Source organism: Canis lupus, chromosome 5 (assembly GCF_048164855.1).
Source record: "Canis lupus baileyi chromosome 5, mCanLup2.hap1, whole genome shotgun sequence".
NCBI classification, from domain to species: domain Eukaryota; kingdom Metazoa; phylum Chordata; class Mammalia; order Carnivora; family Canidae; genus Canis; species Canis lupus.
Genome location: NC_132842.1, coordinates 2,927,698 through 2,942,768, shown reverse-complemented (window position 1 = coordinate 2,942,768; position 15,071 = coordinate 2,927,698). Strand labels below are relative to the sequence as shown.

At 38.4% G+C, this 15,071-nt stretch overlaps 1 protein-coding gene across 8 annotated transcripts in view; it reads right to left on the bottom strand.

The window, feature by feature from the left end:
* Positions 1-15,071, bottom strand: part of CCNY (cyclin Y) — a 334,546-nt gene that overhangs the window by 197,536 nt on the left and 121,939 nt on the right. The window lies entirely within an intron of this gene.

Below are 15,071 nucleotides of genomic sequence, written 5' to 3'. Positions count from 1 at the left end.
AAGAAATTGAAGAGGATACAAAGAAATGGAAAAGTATTCCATGCTCATGGATTTAAAGAACAAAAATGGTTAAAATATCTATTACTACTGGGGTGCCTGTGTGGCCCAATTGGTTAAGTGTCTGACTCTTGGTTTCAGCCCAGGTCATTATCACATGGGTCATGGGATTCAGCCCCAGGTCAGGTTCCACAATCAGCAGGGAGCCTGCTTGAGTCTGTCCCTCTGCCCCTCCCCCCACAGGCCCACACATGCTCGCTCACACTCTCTCTCTAAAATAAATAAATCTTAGGGTGCCTGGATGGCTCATTCGGTTAAGTATCTGCTTTTGGCTCAAGTCATGATCGCAGAGTCCTGGTAGAGCCCCATGTTAGGCTCCCAGCTCAGCGGGAGCCTGCTTCTCCCTCTACCCCCTGCTCATGCGCTCTCTCACATGTTCATCTCATCGTAAGTAAGTAAGTAAGTAAGTAAGTAAGTAAGTAAATAAATAAATAAATAAATAAATAAATAAATCTTGGGACACCTGGGTATCTGGGCAGTTGGGCATCTGCCTTCAGCTTGGTGATCCCAGAGTCCTGGGATCAACCCCCACATTGGGCTCCCTGCTCAGCCTGCTTCTCCCTCTCCCTCCCTCTGCCTGCCACTCCTCCAGCTTCTGCTCACTCTCTCTCCTGTCAAATAAATAAATAAAAATCTCTTCAAAAAAAAAAAAAAACCCTAAGATTTACATGTAAAAAAATAAATTTTTTTTTAAGATTTTATTTATTTATTCATGAGAGACACAGAGAGAGAGAGGCAGAGACACAGGCAGAGGGAGAAGCAGGCTCCATGCAGGGAGCCCGACGCAGGACTCAATCCCGGGACTCCGGGATCACGTCCTGGGCTGAAGGCAGGGGCCAAACTGCTGAGCCACCCAGGAATCCCCAATAAAATCTTAAAAATAAATTAAATGAATATTTTTTAAATATCTATACTACCCAAAGCAATTTACACATTTAATGCAACCCCTATCAAAATACCACGAGCACTTTTCACAGAGCTAGAATAAGCAATCCTAAAATTTGTATGGAACCACAAAAGACCTCAAATAGCCAAAGCAATCCTGAAAAAGAAAAACAAAACTGGAGGTATCATGATTCTGGATTTCAAACTATATTACAAAGCTTTGGTCATCAAGACAATATGGTACTGGCACAAAAACAGACACATAGATCAGGGAACAGAATAGAGAACCCAGAAATGGACTCACAACTGTATGGTCAACTAATCTTAAGACAAAGCAGGAAAGAATATCCAAAGAAAAAAAGAAAGGTTCTTCAACAAAAGGTGTTGGGAAAACTGGACAGTAACATGCAGAAGAATGAAACTGGACCACTTTTTACATCATACACAAAAATAAATTCAAAATGAATGGAAAACCTTAATATGAGATAAGAAACCATCAAAATCCTAAAAGAGAACACAGGCAGCAACCTCTTTGACACAGACCATAGCTACTTCTTACTAGACACGTCACCACAGGCAAGGGAAACAAATGCAAAAATGAACTACTGGTACCAAGACACCAAGACAAAAAGCTTCTGTATAGCAAAGGAAACAATCAACAAAACTAAAAGGCCGCCTACAGAATGGGAGAAGGTGTTTGCGAATGACATATCTGATAAAGGGCTAATATCCAAGATCTACAAATAACTGATTAAACTCAACACCCAAAAAAACAACCCACTTCAGAAATGGGCAGAAGTCATGAATACACACTTTTCCAAAGAAGACTTCCAGATGGCTAAAAGACACATGAAAAGATGTTCAACATCACTCATCATCAGGGAAATACTGGCTCCATCCCCTGTGCCTTCAAAACACATAAGCATCTGCCATTTGGGAAATAAAAACACATTGTCACTTTCAAATCTCACCAATGAGTGATCTGTCCTCATTGCTGCATCCTTTGTTGACTTTAATGCAGCAGTTTAGCTTCTGTTTCCATTTAAGTCTTTAAGAAACATACCACAGTACCATTAATAGCATACTGAATGCAGTGGGATTTACTCAGCCTTCACCAACTTACCTAAAACACTCAATACTGTTTATCATACTCTTCATCTTGAAGTTCTTTCTTCCTTTGACTTTTGTTGCTGCTTCTCCTGGTTCCTATCCTAACTGACAGTCCTTTTCTGTCTCTCATTCCTCCACTGGCCTTCCAAACCTGGGGACTAAATTCCCAAGGCCCAGGGCCAGTGCCATAGGAATAATTACATCTCTGCCAGTCCTGATCCTCCCTAAGCTTAGTCCCACACTTCAAACTGTGGGAAGGAAAAACAGGTGTTTTTCATGACTGGTACAGACTCTGTTTGAAAAAGGCAGGATAGGACCTGTAGAAAGGCAGTTTGTGGAGGTCATCTCATGCCAGTGAGGGTTAGTGAAGGTCACTGAGGAGGGAAATGACTTGTTCAAAGTAATGTCTGCAGAAAGTTAGCCTGGCAGGATGGTGAAGGATGGATTTAAAAGCAGAAACAGAGGCAAGGAAGACGACTGAGTCAAGCCTTGGAAAATAAAAACAGGAACTAATATAACAATAGTGGAAATAGGAAGGGGAGGTTCTTGAGAGTCCAAGTTGAATGAACAAAGAAACATTCGCTGTCCAGGTCCCCTCTCATCAATCAGCCAGTCCCTAACAGGTATCACCTTCCTTCTGTGTCCCTTTCACAGGGGTGGGGAGTGGTACCACCACCATCACCCACATACAGTCCCTGTTTTGAAGGAACACATAGGGCAAGTAGGCAAGAAGGGAAAAGAAATCCAGCCTCTTTTCTAAAACTTCATAAAACAGTACGTAAAATAAGCTAATGAGATAATCAAAAATGAAAAGGGTTTCTACCCAGGATTAGATAGGAAATAGTAAATCTAACGAAGAAGAGAGTTAAAAGGGAAAGTAGGAAGTACTTCACATTACCTGGCCAAGTCTCTAGAATAACTGCACAGTAATAAAAACAGAGCAGAAGACTGAATCATTACCATCCAAGGTCTATAATTAGCTAAATTTATAATTACAGTGTTCAATTTAGGCTTCATACTTAGCCCACTTCCAGGCACACAGCAAATATAAATCCCAAAAGAATATGTGGGGTAACTCACTTCCTCTCTATACCCTCACCTGTGAAATCCTGGGATTGATCTGTGAGGCTTGAATGAGCTATAAGACAAAGAGCAAATCATCTGCACAATTTACTGAAAATACATGTTTCCCAGTCCCAAGCCTATAAATTCTGAATTTAGAAATCTGTATTTTTAGGTAACTCTGATGGTATAAGTGTACAGGTCACACTTAAAAATGTTCTTAGGGATCTCTGGGTGGCTCAGCAGTTCAGCACCTGCCTTCGGCCCGGGACGGCGTGATCCTGAAGTCCCAGGATCGAGTCCCATGTCGGGCTCCCTGCATGGAGCCTGCTTCTCCCTCTGCCTGTGTCTCTGCCTGTGTGTGTGTGTGTGTGTGTGTGTGTGTGTGTGTGTGTGTCTCATGAATAAATAAATAAAATCTTTTAAAAAATGTTCTTAAAAGTGGTCTGCAAAATTTAAAGTTACACAGGTCAGAATTCAAATGCAGTTTCTAAGGTATTTGGTCACCTCTAATCTAATAAAAATATTGACTTCTCTGAGGTCCAACTTATGAAATACGTATGTGATAATGTGCAGAAGCAGAAAAATACTCAATTGTACATTAGTACACTTAATTTCAGGAACACATTTCAGTTGCAAATGTTTATATACCTTCAGCTCAGCACAGTAATAAAAATCCTATGGAAATCTTAGGCAAAATAAACTCAACAAGGGAAAGCCCAATAGAGCAGTTTTCTCAAAAGCATAAGCCAACAACTCATTCTCTTAATTTATATTTTCATAATTCTTTCCTATAAACAATTGATTTCTTCTGTGTTTTCTGAAAGCAGGAATCCCAAGTTTTCAGTGATTATTGATACAGTTCTGTTTAAGTCTTGCCAGAGACCACAGCTTTCCTAAACTCTGTCGAGCCTTTTACCCTCGGCTTTGCAAATGTGATTAACAACAAACCTACCTCTAACACCAAGCCATGTATACCCTTAATAATTTGGCCGATGCTTCCGGAAGGATTAAAAACGGAGCTGCTGAGTTCAAGGTCACAAGCAGGATCTCTGTCAAGGCTCATTTTCCCTGCTTTGTCCCTCTATCCCACTGATACCCACATGGAAGGCATCACCCACAGTCACCAGTACTTAATATACTCTTTACTAATCTTGTCCACAATACCCCGCAAAGCCATTTCTGCCTGATAATTTATTAGCTTTTTGTATGTTTAGCACTGGATTACTTCCACAAAGCAAACAGGACAGATTTCCATGATGTCAGATCACCAGTAAGTTCCTCAAGATAACAGGCAGGCTACCACTACTCCATCCTGTACACCAGAAAAGTAGAACACTGAATGATTTCTGAATATAAACAGCAATAAGATCTCAGAACTTAGTAGTGGAAAGCACACCAGTTTGCAGTCTGGAGATCTGCTCATTGAGCCCAGCCTTATGACCTCAGATAACTGAGCCTTGATTAAAGAGAGTCCAGTAAGATGATCTCTGAGGCCCCTCTGAGGATCTAAAATCTATGATTCTCCATCAAAGTCTTCTTTAATACCAACTTAAAAGGGCACTTCCCATGCCTGTAGGAAGCCTGTCCCCACCCACAGGGCCAATTTGTGGAGCAGTCAGTGCTCCAAGGCATCACTCAGCTCCACCTCGGAGGAGCACTCTGAAAACATCATAAAATGAGGATATGAGGCTGTTCTACCACACACCTGGGAATGGCAGAGATATGCCTATGACAGTTGAAAAGAGTATAAAATGAGTACCCCAGCCTATCATATCTATGAAAATAACAAGTACAGATAAGTGAACACCTGGTAGCAGAGAAAAGGAAAAAAACTCAAGACAATTTCATATAAGCAAAACAGAATAATAGCGTAGCAATTCAATTTTAAAAGCTCTTTTCTGCAAATAAGGAAAAGACTATGATTTTCCATTTTTTGCAGTAGTTTCTACAAATCAGTGCTAGACAGGAGGATAGAAACTTGAACCCCAGAAAATATACAAGACTTGCCCAAGGTCATGCAGCTAAAGACTGAGTGAACACTGTACCAGGTCTCCCAGTTCCTGGTTAGGTATTTTTCCACTACAGGACTGCCTTCCCAAATCAGCAGTTCTCATCTTTGTCATAATGACCTCTAGGCAAAAGGATCACAGCCTCATCTGTGATCAATTCCAGACTCTATCCATCTGTACTTATAAGAGTTCCTTTAGAATGTGCACCTAAATCACTCTCCCCATGATTTTACCCACTTCCTCATATTGATACAAAGATAAACAAACGGCACCCTCTAAGTAGCAACTAAGCATTTTAAACCAGCATCTATACTCTAAAGTTTTAAAAAGGGTATTGGGGGGCTGTATGTGGACTGGGAAAAATTAGAGGTCCCCTAAAAGTAGGTTTTGTTCAACGGAATTTTTAACTTCTAGTAATTGAGATTTGCCTTTTTCTGGTTTACGAAAATGATATTTAAATGGCAGAGCTGTGAAAATGTCCATTTATATAAGTGTGCCCTGACAACCATGCCCACTTCCCAACTATACTGCTTAAGACAGAAGATGCGCTCTGGCAAACAGCATGTGACTTCTCCAGAAGAGGCCACCTTTGGGAAGCCAACCTCTCTCAGAACTGCATTCCAGACATGTCTAAACTGTCCTACATTGTGTTTGTTTTACTCTGTAAAATCCATGAGATTTAAGCTCCTGTTATCTCATAAGAAATGACTCTCACTTATCATTATTATTAACTAGTATTTACTAAGTGCTTCCTTTGTACCAAATACTTTGTCTTTACTTTTATTTTTATCCCTAAAACAATTCCATGAGTTAGATATTTGTATCCTCATTTTACAGAAAAGGAAGCTGAGGCTGAAGCAAATTAAGCAAATTAAGTAAGAGGCCCAAGTTCTCACAGCTAACACATGGTAGAGCAGAGATTCTAACCTGAAATCTGACTGAAGAGATCCAGCTTGTGACCCCTGGGTCTTCCTTTCAATAAGTTTGAAGCTAAGAACAGCCAATGATACTGAGAAATATTCCTGTCTCCAGACAGGAATTCTAATTTCCCTCCTTTTTTAACTCCCTCTCCAATATAACCTACTAAAAACTCCAACTCAATCATCAACATCACTCTCCTGCTGCAAAAAAACATTCCTCACTGCCTAAGAATAAAGTTCAAATTCCCTGGCTTTCCACACGGCCTCAGACGACTTCTTCAGTATTCCCTCTTCACTCCCATATGAACCTTTTACAGTGCCAGAATTACTCTCTGAAACGCTTGCTTCAAATTCACGGTATTCGAAAAATAATTACTGGGCACCAACTGCTTATCACTTACTCCATTACTTATTGTTGAGCATCGAATAGTACTAGCACTATGCTAGACTCTGGGCTATAGTGGTAAACAGAAAGGACTTGGCCTCTGCCCTCACAGAATTGTGAAGCAAGCCTTATTCATAATACCCTCCATGTCTGGAAAGCTCATTTCATCAATTTGATGAATTGATCAAATTCATCATTTTCCATCTAGGTTCAGCTTGAGCCCTCCTCCTCCTTCTGATTGCACCCATGGTTTTCCTCCTCCAAAGTGGGTCTCGTGGCCTGCAATGATCACACAACACTATCCAAAAGTACCTTTGACATTCCTCTACAGCTATATCAGACTCAGTAATGAGCATGAAGCATGGCACAGCGCCAGGTGAATTCAAACATGTTAATCCATTTGCCTCTTCCAGCTTTTTATAAAATAATGATTTTGTAACTTTTCACTGTGAATCTTATTTCCCACATAAATTCTCTATTCTTTAATGAGCAAGTGGTTATTCCCATCCATATACAGCCCTACATTTTCTATATTCAGTACTTATTAAAAGAAAAGATCTTTTCATTATCCATTCTAAAGTTTGAGGATTTCATCTCCCTGCTAGTAATCAGGCACTGTCCCAGGCTGCTTTAGTATAGGTTCACTTCTGCCACAATTTTAAAATTAGTACTTAAAATAATGCAAGTAAATAAGCATATGTAATGATGTGCTACATAATACATCATCCGGGAAATGCAAATTAAAACAACAATGAGATACCACCACTACACACTACCACTACCTAATAAAATGACCAAAATACAAACATTAATACCACAAAATGCTGGCCAGGCTGTGGAACAGGGACTCTCATTATTAACAGAACAGTGGGAATGCAAAATGATACTCTGGAAGACAGCTACTTTGGAAGACAATTTGGTGGTTTCCTACAGAACTTAAGATATTCTTACCATCCAATCCTGCAAGCCCTCTTCTTAGTATTTACTCTAAGGAGGTGAAGACTTACCTTCACACAAACACTTACTTGCAGATGTATACAGCACTTTTTATTCATAATTACCAAACCCTGGAAGTAACCAAGATGTCCTTCAGCAAGTGAATGGATAAATAGTGATACATTCAGGAGATGGAATATTATTTAGCACTCAAAAGAAAGGAACTATCAGCCATGAAAAGACATGGAGGAATCTTTAAATGCATATTACTACATGACAGGCAAGGGCAGGCTTACTCCAAAATGTACCACTTTGGCATACTGATTACTCAGAATAAAAGGTACTTAACAGACATCCTACCTAAGAATATTCCAACCCTCTTCTGTCCCCTAAAAGCAGGCACTAAATCTCCCATGGAAAAGCTACCCTCCTTGTACTAGGAGCTAAAGAGACATCCTTATCACCAGGGATGGGACATTTAGAGCCCAGAATGCTGTGCAAACAACCCTTGTTACTTTTTACTAATTTACTACCCCTGCCCAAATTCTGCTTAGAATTCCTTACTAATTGACATTCCCAACATTGTTTTCTTTGTCCTGTCAATTCCTTGCAGATTTATTGTCTTCTTTGTCTGAAAAGTATAAAAATTGCCTCGGTCATTTCTTTGGGTCTCAATTTCATTATTGTGCCTCTGTGCACATGTAATAAAACTCTGGTTATTTCTCCTGTTAATCTGTCTTGTGTAAATTTAGCTCTTAGCCCAGCTGGAAGACCTTAACAGATAGAAAGGAATTTTTCCTTCCCTTCAAAACCAATCTAAAAAGGCTACATACTGTGGGATTCCAACTATGTAACATTCTAGAAAAGGCCAAATTATGGAGACAGTAATAAAATGAGGGGCTGCCAAGAAGTGGGATGGAAGGAAAGAACAAACAGAAGGTGCAGAGAGGGTGTTAGGGCAGTGAAATATTCTGTACTATAATATGGTAAGGATGGATACGTGTCATTGTACATTTGTCCCAAGTCATAAAATACAGAACACCAAGAGTGGACTCTAAGATAAAGTATGTGATTATGATGTGTCAGTGTGGGCTCACCAACTGTAACAAATACACCACTCTGGTGGAGGATTTGATAATGGGGGAGGCTATGCATGGAAAGGGGAGCAGGGAATATCAGAAATCTCTGTACTTTCTTCTCAATTTTGCTGTGAACCTGCAACTGCTCTAAAAAAAGAAACTCTTTAAAAATACAGATAAATAAAAAATAACATAGGCCACTTTCTTTCGAGAAGCCTCTGAACTTGAGACCTTTCTCAAAAGTAAGATAAAAGAGCATCCTAACCAAAAATGTGAAAGAGGATGAACCACCTTTCCCAAATGCCAATTCAGAGGCAAACCCTGTGGGGAAGGTGGGAGCAATGGCAACAGGGAGCACTTTGGCAGTGTACATTAAACAAAACAAAAATCTAAATAGCTACCTATCCTCTGAGTTAGAAATTCTAATCCTAAGAATTTCCTAAGGAACAAAGCAAAGATGTGGCCCCAAAATGTATGTGATTAGTCTTCTAAGAATTTTATGTAATATAAAAATTGTATGTAATATAAAAAAGGATAACTAGATAACAGAGTCTAAAAATGATGAGACAGAAGTATGCTTATTGATATGGAAAAGTTAAAATGAAAAAGATGGAAGTTTTGTAATGGTACCCTAAAGGTACCTCTCCCCCAAGGTACCCCACAGGCAAGGAAACAAGTAACACTATTTCCACAGCAAGTCAGTTAAAACCCTTTTAGTGGAGATTTTATATCGAACACTGGACAATTCAGTTACCCTATGAAGATCTCTGTCCATACCCCTTCCATCACACTGAAACTGCTATTCAAAGTACACCACTCAAGAAACTAGCAATGTCAGCCCTAGACCTGTGCTATCCAACAACAGCCGCTAGCCATACATGGCTACATTTAGATTCTCTAAAATTAAATAAAACTTAAAATTCAGTGCCTCAGTCACACTACCCATATTTCCAGTGCTCAAAAGCCACACAGGCTGGTGGCTACCATATTAGATGGCCCATATGGAACACTTTCCTCATCACAGAAATTCTACTAGAGGGCAGGTCCTACAACAAGAGAAAGGAGTAGGCTCCAGGAAGAAAGAATGGAAGGAAATGCAGCCCAAGCCTCCACTAACCATAGCAGGGCCTATATATATACAGCAACTGCTGAAAATCCTCAAACTCCCATCTGTTAATAGAGATGTCACCAGTAACTTAAACATGAAATATGCATCTAACTGAAATGCATACAAATGCATTTTTGAGGTGGAAACATACAAATGTTAACCTTAGTCCAGTGATATGTACATGGTACAAAAAGACTTCTGTACTGTTACTGGGAATTTCAAAAATAAACAAAACCTCATTTCTTAAATTTAGATCTAAATCAGCATTAAAGCATTTGATCACTCAACTTGTACATGAAGCCCCAAATCACGTGCTGCTTTTTGCAAAATAAAAGACTCTAATTTATTCTCAAAAAGTAAATCATTGCTGCCATCCCATCAAGAAAATATATGTGTAAATATATGTGTAATATATATTTTAGAAAGCCAGTGACCTCACTTAGATGCACTTAGTGCACGTATGTACACAAACTGGTATCTTTGCATATTTCTACACATATGGATACAGAAGATGAGAAAGAACAAGTATGCATTTACTAAACACACTCTAACACAGCATCTCCATCCTCCTGAGATACATCAACTCTTAATTTTTCAGGTCAATGAACATGAACAAGGAATTCAACCATCTAAAAAGAGAATCTATTCCCATTCCCTACAACAGATAAATAAATGTCTTTTATCTGGTTTTGTGATACACTAATAATGCAATAGCTGATAAAAACAGCTTACTCATTTTTAACTTCTTTTGAAAGAATTTTCAGATTACAGAAGAATTTATAAAATTTCAGAGTTCCAATATTATATCCTTTACTCAGCTTCTCCTATGGTTAATACCTTATATAGGCAGGGTATAATCTTCAAACTAATATAACTAGCTAAAGATTTTATTTAGATTAATAATTATTTTCCTTTTATCTAATACTACACCTAACTGGAAATTTCTATCAATGATTAATGGGGGCAAAAGAGAACTGACAATTCAGAACCAAGGGAAGTTAACCAAAAACATCTCAACTTGCAATAGGTAACCTGATGGCAGGTAATCCTGACAGTAACAACATAAAAACCAGAGACCATTTCAGCTCTGGTTATTTATTCTTCTGTGACTTTTAATTTGTGGAGTTTATAATTTATTCAATTGGTAGTAGGAAGCACAGAAATGTATCCTTATTTGTTAAGCACAGAAGAAATAAATCTAGGTTTTCTTTTGACCTTAAGATATTAACGCTGCAGTAAAATAGCCAACCACTTATTCTACCCATGTCTATATCATGAGGACAGTTAAAAATAAATGTGTAAATATAGTTTTTTTCTTTTCTAGCTAAGTATCAAATTTACATTACTCTTGTAGCTTTTAATTTCAAAAGTCCTCCAGAGAAGATCAACAATGTCCTCCAGGAAAGATAATCTATCTTTATTTATACTCCATAAACCTCACCAGCTCAATAAACATTACGAGGTAAGTGTGAGATAGAACTGACTCTTAAATACGAAGCCTAGTGATAAAAACCTTTCACCTGTATTTAGAATTTTCCACCTTCTAAAGCATTAATGTCCAAATTTCAGTATGATGCAAAATACATTTAAGTTGACTGTTAAACATATCCTAAATGGCTAATCTCAAAAGCATATATATAGTGTACTTGGACTTATACCAGCACTAAGTGAACTCACAATAAAAAATTTCCACATTTCAGGGCACCTGGATGGCTCAGTCAGTTAAGCATCCAACTCTTGATTTCAGTTCAGGTTATGATCTCAGGGTTTTGAGATTGAGCCCTGTGTAGGGTCCTCTCTCTCTCTCTCTCTGCCCCTCCCCATCCCTGTGTGTGTTCTCTCTCCTTCTCTAAACACTAAAAAAAAAAAAAAAAAATTCCACATTTCAACAAGGCCCTAATTGTCAGAACCATTCGTCAGGGGCAGCCCGGGTGGTGCAGCGGTTTAGTCCCCCACCTGCAGCCCAGGGTGTGATCCTGGAGACCGGGATCAAGTCCCTGCATGGAGCATGCTTCTCCCTGTTTGTGTCTGCCTCTCTCTCTCAATAAATAAAACCTAAAAAAAAAAAAAAAAAAAAAAAAAGTACCATTTCTCAGATTTATGCAGCCTTTGCCTTGATTAAAGACCTCAAGTTGTAAAAGAAGATGGGTTTTTTTTAAGATTTTATTTATTTATTTGAAAGAGAGTGTTCATGTGCGCACACAAGTATGGGGGAGGGGTGGAGGGAGAGAGAGAAGCAGACTCCCCAAAGCACTGGGAGCCAGGCACGGTGCTCCATCCCAGGACTCTGAGATCATAATCTGGGCCAAACCCAGATGCTTAGCAGACTGAGCCACCCAAGGCACCCCAAAGATCTTTTCTTCAAAATGTAATAATTACATGACAGCGTTAATAGGCTAATCTCTAAAGAACCCATATTTTTGGAAAAACATAAAAATGGTAACTAGAGAAAATGAAGTACAAAAACAAAATTCACAGAAATAAATTGCCTAATAAGCACACTAATGTAAGTAACATTTATATTAGAGCTTTCACATAAGAATTGAAAACTTTTTATATGAAAACTTAGAAAATAAAGGTATAATATAAATTTATAGGTATCTGCAGCCAGAACTGTCCGAGTCCTAATGAGAAGGCAGTAACTGGACATTAATCTGGTATCATAGGCAGTCCACAAGCCAGCAAAATGTGTGTGGTAATGAAGCAGGGAAAGCAAAAAATAGCATAACAGCTAAAGAAGAAAAAATCAGTGGATATTTTATAAGCCCATTAAAAACAGGATATTTCAAAAAGAATGGTATATTGAAGTCAAATGGACAAGATAATTTGTTATAGATTTGTTATTAGATACCCATGATACTAATCACCACCCCATCAACAGCATCATCATAGCTACAAATCACTGAGAACCTGCCATGCATGAGTCAAAGTCTATTCTTGTGTCTATCAACATCTCTAGGTAGCTATTCTCTGTAATTTACAGAATAGTAAATTAGGGGCTGCAAGATTTCCCACAACCTTACTATGGGATCAAATAATTTGCCTTGAGTCACACAGAGCTAGTCTCACATCTCGGTTTTTCCATTTCACTCATCATTAGAATGACCTTGGGCAAATATTTTAACCTTTTAACTACTTAACTGTGACATTATGTTACATCGGTTTTGTTATTTAAAAAAAATACTTTATTTATTGTAGATCATTTGTGTAATTGATGCAGTACTTTATTCTTTTTTTGCAGTACTTTATTCTTAAATAAAAGAACAGATTGCTTACAAATTTTTAAATTAAAAAATTCAAAACGGTTTAGAAAATCATCTTTAATATTTTACACTACTATGAATATGAATTCAAAGATTATCCTAATGATCTGACTCTTCTATCACAAAATATTTTTAAATTAGTTAAACACATAACATTTTTAACCAATTTAAAAACATATGTCTGGTGGTCAAAAATTGGTATATCTCATTGCATGAGAGACAAATACAATGGAAAATTTAGTCAACTTTCCATTTTGGTGTTATGTAGAACAATGGCAGCTTGAATAACCTAAAGACAAGAATTCAAAAAAAAAAAAATTGTTAAATGTGAGTACTTCAATCTCACCCCTGCATGCCTGTTCTCTTCTTCAGAAGGATGGGGAATATTGGGTGAAAGGGCTAAAAGACCAGAAGTCATATGAGATAAGAGATCAAAAATCTCAAACCACAAAAGCACTGTTAACATACATCTCTCATCAAGGAAACTAGTTATAAATCTGGATCCTCCCATCATCTCTTTGACACCAACCTGGGGATGAGAACATTCAGATCTTTCCACATTGCCTGGATTAGAAAATTTTATTAACAGCAAGTCTATAAGATGAATTTTAGAAAACCTGTTTATCACTTACCACTGAAAAAGACTGAATAAGCCTGCCTAAACTCAAAAATTTCACCTTCTCCCTTTTCAAAGCCAATTCTTCCTCCTTACTTCTCCAACCTCCCCTCACTAAAACAGCATTCAACCAGTCCCCAAAGATGCAGGGTCAACTCTGACTCCTTCCTTTTTCTCTTACACCATTAGGCACAAAATTATATTGCTGCTTCATTCATTTCTTTCAACGACGATTTCATAACTACTCAGTATCAGGTGGGTGGGGAATACAAAGACTTTTTTGTAAAGTCTGTGCTCTGACTCTTAGCACATTTGCAATGTCAGAGTGGGGGGAGGGGAGTATGGCAGCAGCAGGATGGCTTCTATGGATAACTTCCTTTCCAATCCAACTATCCCACACTCAGACTTTCTCAGTGAACCAATGCCACTGATCTTTACTGTTTCCGATCTTTTCCCATTCCCATCTAGTTCTCATGTCTCCAACATATTAACCTTCCTAGGGCCACTTTGATCAAGTGAGCCTACTATCCAAAAAACCTGACACTCCCTAACTTGGCATTCAGGACCCTACACATGAACTCGTTAGGCTGTGACAGGCCCAAGACTTGTCCAGACTATTCTTCCCCTCTTCTGAACTGACTCCATTCACCATGACCCAAATAAATCCTGTAGTTTCCCCACCTCTAGGCCTTTCCTATTGTTATTCCCCATCTATCTGAAATGTATTACATTTTCACAAGAACCACCCACCCAAAAGACCCAGCCCAACCCATTCTTCCATGAAGCTATCTTAGATCACATGAGGCAAAAGGTATCTCTGCCACATTTGATATCTTACAGCACATTCTTTTTGGTTTGATTTTAGCATCTACTTTTATAACTAATGCAGTACTTATGATACAGTGCCTTAAACGATAACATGTATACTTCTCATCTTTCACAATTAGAATTTCACGACCTATTCAAATTTAGTGACCTAGAATCAGAGGCCATATCTCATGTATCTTTGTAATAACTTGTGTATTTAATAAACTATTATGGTCCTCAGTATATGTTCAATATTATTTCTTAATTAATCAATGAAGATTTCAGTAAGCAAACTGACAATTCTCAAACCTACATTGCAAATTACCCACATATACCTGAAAAATAACAAGCAGGTTTTTTTTTAATTCCTACCTACTACTTGTCAAGTTTTATTCCTTTGCCTCAAAAAAATTGACCTTTAGAAATGCTTCCTAAGGAAATGCCTCCAAAGACATAAGAATATATTATTATTTAAGAGGTTTTTAAAAAGAAAGAAAAACCTAAAGGACAAAAATCTAAATTCTTAGATTCAATGCTACCATAATTAGTATTGTCATGAGCAATCTAAATAAGTTACAGAACTGATATACTTGCAGCAACTGGGTGGCTCAGTAGGTTAAGTGTCTGCCTTCAGCTCTGGGTTTTGGGATTGAGACCTCCGTTGGGCTCCCTGTTCAGCAGAGTCTGCTTCCACCCTTTCCCTCTGCCCCTCCCCTGCTTGTGCGCACGCTCTCTCTCTCTCTCTCTCTCTCCCTCTCCCTCTAATAAATAACAAAAATCTTTTAAAAAGTACAACCTGGGGCAGCCCTGGTGGCTTAGTGGTTTAACGCC